The sequence below is a fragment of the Arachis duranensis genome, chromosome 3 (genome assembly GCF_000817695.3).
Source record: "Arachis duranensis cultivar V14167 chromosome 3, aradu.V14167.gnm2.J7QH, whole genome shotgun sequence".
NCBI classification, from domain to species: Eukaryota; Viridiplantae; Streptophyta; class Magnoliopsida; order Fabales; family Fabaceae; genus Arachis; species Arachis duranensis.
Window position 1 is genome coordinate 36011273 of NC_029774.3, and position 9416 is coordinate 36020688.

The following is a 9416-nucleotide window of genomic DNA, read 5'->3' on the forward strand; positions in this document are numbered from 1 at the left end:
TCTGAAACGTCACTTAAGGAAGAAACAAGCTCCCTTTCTACTGATTCGATTGATCTACGTGCAGGTGACATGGCAGCACCTAGGAGAGTCACTATCCAGGAGGCCGGAGCCCCTGATTTTATACTACTATCGTATCAAGCGCATCACCCAGCGGTGGCTGTAGATTTTGAACTAAAGATTGCACTACTCAACTTGATGCCTAAGTTTCATGGCTTACCTGCTGAAGAGCCTATCAAGCACCTTAGGGATTTCCAGGTAGCCTGTTCTACTGTTAGGCGCGATGGTGCAGATGAAACTTCTATTCTGTTAAAAGCTTTTCCGTTCTCTCTCGAGAGAAAGGTAAGAGAGTGGTACTACGCCAACCTAGAGCGACTGTTGCTAACTGGGACACGCTTAGAAGGGAATTTTTGGAAAAATTCTTTCCAGCTGAAGTTACTGATAAATTGAGGAAGGAAATTTTCATGATTGTTCAAGGCGAATCCGAGACTCTCCACGAATATTGGGAGCGCTTCAACAATCTTCTGGAAGCATGTCTTCACCACATGATTGAGAAGTTAGTGTTGCTCGGCTACTTCACACAGAGTATGAAGCCTCAAGATATGACCACATTGGAAGGTGCTAGCAATGGGTCTATGAAAAAGTACAAGACCACTGATGAAGCATGGCAATTGATCAGCGACTTAGCTGAATCCACTAGAAATAACAGGCAGAAGCAAGGCCACTCAAAACCTGTTGCAGAGGTATCCTCTAGCAGAGAAACTACTGCTCTAACTCAGAGTATATGTGAAATGACCAACTTACTAAAGCAGATGCAGTTGAGTCAACAACAAGCTCAGCAAGCTTAGCCTTCTCCACCACAGCAAGGCCAACAGTTGGTTCCACAAAGAGTATGTGGGATCTGTGCTAATTATAGTCATTATACCGATAAATGTCCGCAGCTCCAATAGGAAGATAACACTGTGGCAGCCACTCATAACTTCTATGACCGTCCCAATCAAGGATACAATCAAGGTGGCAGCTACAACCATGGATGGTAGGACAACTCCAACCAAGGTTGGAGAGATAATTCTAACCAGGGTTAGAGGGACAATCATAATAGAGGAGGCAGAGATAATAATGGAAACCAGAGGTAGAATAACAATAACAACTTCAGGTAGCAAAATCAGAACCAGGCCTACAGAGCACCTCATCTAAGGCAGTCGCAAGCATCTAATCAGACCCCTCAGATCACTTATCCCTCTTCATCTTCTAATGATGAGTTATTACAATCTATTGATTGGAGGCAGCAGGCCATGGTAAACAACCTTACTTCTACTCTAAATGGTCTGAACTCTACCTTACAAGCTCTTGTCTCACAGATTGGATCACTAAATAATTCCAACAACCAGCCTTCAAGCTCCAGTGGAATCTCCTCTCAACCATTGCCCAACCCCAAGGGTGGCATCAATGCCATTACGTTAAGGTCTGGCACCACACTACAAGAGAAGAATCCTGAGGAGCCAAGCCCGCTGGAGTACGCCCCAGCTGAGGACACGGTTGAGGTAGAGGATGTTGAAGAAGAAAATGAAGCACAAGGCATGAACGAAGCTGAAGCAGCCCAACCAAGGAATACAGAACCCCAGAGAGCTGAAGTTGTATGAGACGCCACTCCTATCCCATTTCCACACCTTGCTAGGAAAGCCAGAAAGCAGACGGAACTCGATCCCAAAATGGTAGAAATCTTCAAAAAGGTTGAGGTAACTGTTCCACTTTTTGATGTTATTCAACAAGTACCTAAATACGCAAAGTTTCTAAAAGAATTATGCATACATAAAGATAAAATTAATGAATTAGAAATTATTCCTTTAGGTAGTTCTATATCTGCTTTAATGGAAAATATACCTGAAAAATGTAGTGATCCATGCCCATGTATGGTTAACTGTACCATTGGAGGTGTGATATTTTTTGACTGTAGTGGAGCGTGCATAAGTGTTATGCCCTTGTCTATATATAATGCTTTAAGGCTGCCTCCCTTAAAAAGGTCGGCAGCTCGTTTTATGTTAGCAGATAAAAGCATTATTACAGTGTTAGGAATTGCTGAAGATGTGTTAGTGAGCATTAAGGGGCTCACGTTTCCCATTGACTTCTATATCTTGGAGATGCCCTAAAATGATTCAGGAAAGCCTTCGTCTATCCTGCTTGGAAGACCGTTTTTGAAGACTTCGAAGTTCAAGCTGGATGCCTTTTTGGGAACCTATTCTTTTGAGGTAGATGGCAGAACAGTGAGCTTCAATCTGGATGAAGCTATGAAGCACCCCCAGAAGATCACTCCATATTCCAATGTGACATCATTGATGAAATTATAGCTGTAACTCACCAGAAAGAAATGAAAAAGAGTCATCTGGAGCAAGATCCAATTGTGGGGACACCCTCTAAACATACTAAAGATTCATTACCATTTTCACCAGCCCCAGATGATCCAGAACTGAACTATGAGCAGAAAATGGAATTAAAGCCCCTTCCTCCACACCTCAAGTATGCTTACCTTGAGGACAAGCAGAAGCTTCCAGTTATCATTGCGAGGGAGCTCACTTCCCAACAAGAAGAACAACTACTTAGTGTATTGAGGATGCATAAGAAAGTAATTGGATGGAGCTTGGCGGATATAGTAGGCATCAACCCTCAGGTTTGTGAAGTAGAATATTCTTAGAAGACGGAGCAAAGCCTGTCCATCAACCTCAAAGAAGATTGAATCCAATCATCTTAGAAGTTGTCAAGAAGGAAATAACCAGACTACTTAAAGCAGATATCATTTATCCCATCTCAGATAGCAAATGGGTAAGTCCAGTGCAAGTGGTTCCCAAGAAGTCTAGAGTCACAACAATGAGAAATGAGCAGGGAGAACTTTTAACAACCAGAGTGCAGAATGCATGGAGAGTTTGCATTGACTACAGGCGTCTCAACTAAGCTACTCGCAAGGATCATTACCCCTTACCATTCATTGATCAGATGCTTGATCGCCTGTCAGGTAAATCTCATTACTGCTTTTTAGATGGGTATACAGGTTATTTTCAAATTCATATAGCTCTTGAAGATCAGGAAAAGACTACTTTTAAATGTCTTTTTGGGACTTATGCTTATAAAAGAATGCCCTTTGGCTTATGCAATGCACCAGCTACTTTCCAAAGGTGTATGATGAGTCTTTTCTCTGATCTCATTGAGACCTGTATGGAAGTTTTTATGGATGACTTTAGCGTATATGGTGATTCATTTAGCCTTTGCTTGGATAGTTTGTCTAGAGTATTGGCCAGGTGTGTTAGTTCAAACCTTGTTTTAAATTTTGAAAAGTGTCATTTTATGGTGAAACAAGAAATTGTTCTAGGACATATTGTTTCTGATACTGGTATCTCTGTAGAACCAGCAAAGGTGGATGTTATTTCTAGTTTACCTTACCCCTCCTCTGTGAGGGAAGTACATTCGTTCCTTGGCCATGCAGGTTTTTACAGAAGATTCATTAAGGACTTCAGTAAGGTAGCACTACCCTTACCCAGACTGCTGCAGAAAGACATTGAGTTCGAGTTCAGTGAAGATTGCAAACAAGCGTTTGATAAGCTGAAGACCGCCTCTGACTCAAGCTCCGATTGTGAGGGAACCAGACTGGAGTCAACCATTTAAAATCATGTTTGATGCCTCCAACCATGCAGTAGGAGCAGCACTAGCTCAGCATGAAGGTAACGACCCTTTTGCAGGGAAAAACTACCATTTGTACCCATGAATTTTGTGAACACTGACAAAAATACCCATCAAACCAGAAAACTAACGTTGTACTCATGAAAGATGGGTTCCGTGTGACAATAGTACCCAAACCATGATTTTTCGTTGACTTTTTAATAAAATTCCCAAATTACCCCTTCTATCTTCTTTCCCAAATTCCAAATTTCACAACCCTCATCCTTCGTCTTCCTCTTCTGCTGCTGCCACCCACCAGGCATGATCTCTTTGGCGCTTGGGAACATCAACAGCAAGAAGCTGTTATTGTTGGATAGAGGCGAGTTGCTGCTGCCTCTCGCTACGCTTGGAAGCGGGAACCCAAGTGCTATTGACATGGGTTTGGCAATCGAAGCCACGGCTCTTACAGCATGTCCTGTACCGTATATGAGAGCAATCCTTCTTCGCCTAGTTCTCGCAGTCCTGGCAACTATTCCCACCTGCTCCACTTCTTGCTCCACTTGCTGCTCCGCTCCCCACAGCCGATGCCGTCACCAGGAAGGCCGATCTCGAGGGTGACTGATCGTCAGACACGGTGGTTGGACCCACTCCTAGAGCAGTCACGGAGCTGTAAAGATCTTGGTGGAAGAGAGGCCTTGCTTGAGGTATGAGGTCGTGTTTCGGTTGGTGATGATGATGAAAATGGTTCCACAGCTCCAAGCTACCTCTGTACGAGGAAACGTCTTCATTCTTGTACCAGTAAAAGGTGTCGAAGGGAGGAAACGTCTTCATGCCTGGTGGCTGGCAGCAGTAGAAGAGGAAGACGAAGGATGAGGGTTATAAAATTTAGAATTTAGGGAAGAAGATAGAAAGTGTAATTTGGGAATTTTATTAAAAAGTTAACGAAAAATCACGGTTTGGGTACTATTGTCACACGGAACCCATCATTCATGGGTACAACGTTAGTTTTCTTGTTTGATGGGTACTTTTGTCAGCGTTCGCAAAATTCATGGGTACAAATGGTAGTTTTTCCAATTGCTTATGCATCTAAGACCTTAGATGCTGCTCAATCTAATTACACTACTACTGAAAAAGAGCTTCTAGCTATTATTTTTGCTCTGGATAAATTTTGAGCCTATTTACTTGGTTCTAAGGTAGTAGTGTACTCCGACCATGCAGCTCTAAAGTATTTATTAGCTAAAAAGGAGTCTAAACCAAGGCTAATACGTTGGATGCTACTGCTGCAAGAATTTGATTTGGAAATTAAAGATAGGAGTGGTAACCAAAATTTAGTGGCAGACCACTTGAGTCGCCTTGAGCACATTAAAGATGACTCCATTCCTATCAATGATAATTTCTCGTTTGATAGCTTACAGGTAGTATCTGATGTAGTTCCTTGGTATGCACCTGTAGCCAATTATCTAGTTAGCTACACTTTTCCTCCTGATTTTACTAAGCATCAGAGAGACAAGCTAAAAAGCAAGTCCAAATACTATGTATGGGATGATCCATATCTATGGAGGTGTGGTGCTTACCAGGTAATTAGGCGGTGTGTGCCTCAATTAGAATTCCAGTCTATTTTAGAGGCCTTCCACTCATCTGAGAGTGGAGGACACTTTGGCCCTCAACGAACAGCTAGAAAAGTTTTAGACTGTGGATTTTGGTGGCCTACTCTTTTTAAAGATGCTGCTGACCTTTGTAAATCTTGTTCTCCTTGCCAAAGATTTGGTAATATATCCCAGAGGGATGAAATGCCTCAACAAATTATATTTTTCTGTGAAATTTTTTATGTTTGGGGCATTGACTTCATGGGTCCATTTCCAAATTCTCATGGTCACCTCTATATACTGTTAGTTGTAGATTATGTTTCTAAATGGGTGAAAGCAATTCCGACCTGTACTGATGATGCTAACACTGTTGTTTCGTTTGTTAGAAACCACATTATTTGTCGCTTTGGATCACCACGAGCAATCGTGAGCGATCAAGGCACTCACTTTTATAACAGGAGACTAACAGGATTACTGAAGAGGCATGGGATCATTCATAAAGTATCAACAGCCTATCACCCCCAGACTAATCACCAAGCAGAGGTATCTAACAGAGAGATAAAGCGCATACTGCAAAAGATAGTAAAGCCACATAGAAAGGACTGGAGCACCAGGCTCTAAGATGCGCTTTGGGCATATCGAACAGCATACAAGACACCAATCGGGATGAGTCCTTTTCGCTTAGTTTATGGAAAGGCCTGCCATCTCCCAGTTGAGTTAGAACACAAGGCCTTCTGGGCGGTAAAGGAATGCAACATGGCCTATGAGAAAGCCGGAGCTGAACGGAAGCTGCAACTGCAAGAATTAGAGAACCTTTGCCTAGAAGCTTATGAAAACTCCAGGCTGTATAAAGAGAAGGTGAAAGCTGTGCATGACAAGAACATCAAGAGAAGAGAGTTCCAACCTAGGGACTTAGTCCTCTTTTATAACTCCAGAATGCGGCTCATGCCAGGCAAGCTGAGATCCAGATGGGACGGTCCCTATCAAGTAGAGAAGGCGGAACCATACGTAGTCTTTCACTTGAGCCATCCTTCAAGCCCTGAACTTATAAAGGTCAACAAACATCGCTTGAAGTTATTTCATGGCAAAAAGATGGCGAAAAACCAGGAGCTAGAGATCTTCCTCTTGGAGGATCCACCCATAGCAGAAGACTGAGCTAGTGGAGCGTCTAACTTAAGGACGTTAAAGCAAAGTGCTGGGTGGGAAACAACCCACCATGGTATGATCGTTCTTCTCCCTCTCCTTAATTTCCTTTTTCAAATAACTCTTCTCAGTACTAGTGCTTATTGCTCGCATCTCATTTGCATATTGCATATAAAAAAGGGAAAATCGCACGCGACGCGCCCGCGTCGCATGTGCATTGGGAAGAAAAGAAAATTGAACAGAGACTCACGCGAAAGTGTGGCTGGAGGCGTGCCTTTGGCACCATTGGATCCACGCGACCGCGTTACTAACGCATCCGCGTCATGTACGCAATAGCCTCCCCACGCGTTTGCGTCACCCACATGAACGCGTGGCCCTGCAATTCGACGTAAAAAGGGTGTATGGCAGTAAGTTGAGCTGGCGTTGGGCTGGACTCGTGCTAGACGCACCAGCCCTACCACGCGTACACGTGCCCCACGCGTCTACGCCGTTTTCAATATTTGGCCATTCACGCGATCGCGTCAACCACGCGACCGCGTCACCCTAAGAATTTGGCAAATTGAGTTTTCACACAGAGAGTTGTGCGAGCGCAAGGCTGCCCTCGCGCCACTAGCATAAATCATGTCACACGTCCGCATGACCGACGCGTCCGCGTCACCTCATTTAAGTGCTATCTGCTCGAACGCGTGACCCACGCGTCCGCGTCGAATGTGCCGCACAACTTATCTAAATCTGCCAAAATATCTTATCTTTTTCTTCCCCAAATCCTACTTTTTCTTTCCCTTTCTTCTTTCTTTCTTCCCCCTTCCTCCTTCTTCCTCCTTCATTCTTTCTCACTTTCTACTTCCTCTTTCTCACCACCATTATCAAGGTTTTTCTTTTCTTCTTCCCTCCTTACTTTTCTATTCTTCTTCTTATTTTTATGTTTTCCTTTTCTTTTTCTTTCTCCTTTCACTATCCATGTTTTCTTTCTCTTTCTTTTTCTTTTTAATGGTGTTGGAAATTTATTTGAGTCATTATTTCTTATATTTTGCTTGTGGATTGTTAATGATTTGTTTGACAATTATATATTAATTTTATAGGGTTGCTTGCATGTTTAATTTAATACTTTCAAATACCTTATTTACCATACATGCTTTGTGTTTGTGAAAACGCCCGTATAGTATTATGCACTATTTTTAGATTTCTTTTAATCTACTACTCTCAATGCTTGCTTTTCACAAAAACCCTTTTTATATTTTATTATTTAAATATAATTGTTATTACAAACAGATTCTTAGTTTGACAGGCTTGGTAATCTAACTTGGACATTGAATGCTTGATCTATGCTACTCATGCCTTTGCCGGCATGCCAATAAACACCTTGCATTTAACTGTCATCATATGCACTTGCTATATTTCCTTTGATGGCTTTTTACATGTAGTCATGACCATGTGTTAACGTCATTCTTCTTTCCTGTGCATTGATACCACCTTTCCCATTCTCTTCCTTGCTATAACCCTTGAAGTTTTCACATCCTTACCCTTTTCCTTTCAGGATGGCCACCAAGAAAGAAAAGGAGAAAGCTACTCCCAACCACCAGCAAGGAGAGGCACAAAAAGAGCATTAGTGGCGGAGCCATCTTCAACTGCAGTTAAGCCCTCAACAAAAAGAATTAAGAGGATTATAAAGGTCGATGAAAAAGAGAAAGCCTTCCTAGCAAAGGACACTGCGCGATTTCCTAACTGCTACTGTGAGTAGATGTTCCCCATCTTGGCAGAAAGGAGTTATAACAATGAATACCTTCTTATCCTTCCGCCTGTATTGCTGAATTTGTTGGGCTGCGAATTGAGCGATGACACGGGGGATTTCTACAGAGACAGCCACGGCAGGTTAATCTTTCATGGGTAGTTGAATTCTACTCCAATTTCCACTTGCCAACCCTGCAGTTTGTCTATGTCCATCAGAAGTAAGTCCCCATTACAGAAGAGGCCATTCAACGAGCCTTGGATCTTCCCCCTGCTCCAGAAGGACTGGACGTATTTCAAGAAGCCACAATCAAGTGCCAGACGTACTAATTTGACTGGGACGCTGCTCTCCGAGTTATCGCACAACCTGGTAGCAGATGGATTTTTGGATACCATCATTCCCGGCCTAAGGGAATATCGGCTTCCGCTCTTACCTTGGAGGCTCGCGTATGGGCATAGATTAGGTCCCATTACGTCTTTCTGAGCACTCATAAGTCCTCCTTCACTGCAGACATGGCCATTCTACTATAGTGCATCCTTACAGACCAGCCTCTAAACCTACCAAGACACATCCGAAATGCCATGGAACACATACAAATTACGGGCAACCTACCTTTTCCCACATTGGTCTCAGATCTTGTCTTAGCAGCCGGAGTCTCCTACAGAGCTGGAGATACCAAAGCCATGCTTCCATGGGATGATCAATATGTCCCTAACGGGAAATATCTTAGGCCACCAACAGTCACTACCAGCCAGTCCGCAGAACAAGATACAGACGTTCCTCCTTCAACACCACAAGTACCTTCAACAAGTCAGCTGCTCCATCAAATACTGGAGAGGTTGGACCGACAAGACCAGAAAGCAAAGTTACGAGAGCATCGCAACCAGCGCCGATTCAAATACCTCAAGGAGCTACTCACATGCAACCACAGACCTGACAAGGACCCAGACTGTAAAACCCAGTTAATTAATGGCTAATTAACCCATAAATGAGAATTTATTCTAGAAAGCCCAAAATGTGATTTTTGTGGCTAAATGTGATAGAGGAGATTGAGACGAGAATTTTGGTACTAATTTTATAGAAATCGGACCAAGATTGGACCGAACGGGCCAAACCGGGCCAACCGGACCCAAAGTGGGCCCTTGGCCCAACATAACTAGACCAAAACCCTAATTTTCAGCATTCTCTTTCCTCACTAAACACACTCACATGCTGAAAATGAAGGCCATGGAGGGAAGAACACTCTCTCAAGTTCTTTCTCTCTCTTGATCTTCAAACCACCATAACTTTTGATCTAGAGCTCCGATTGC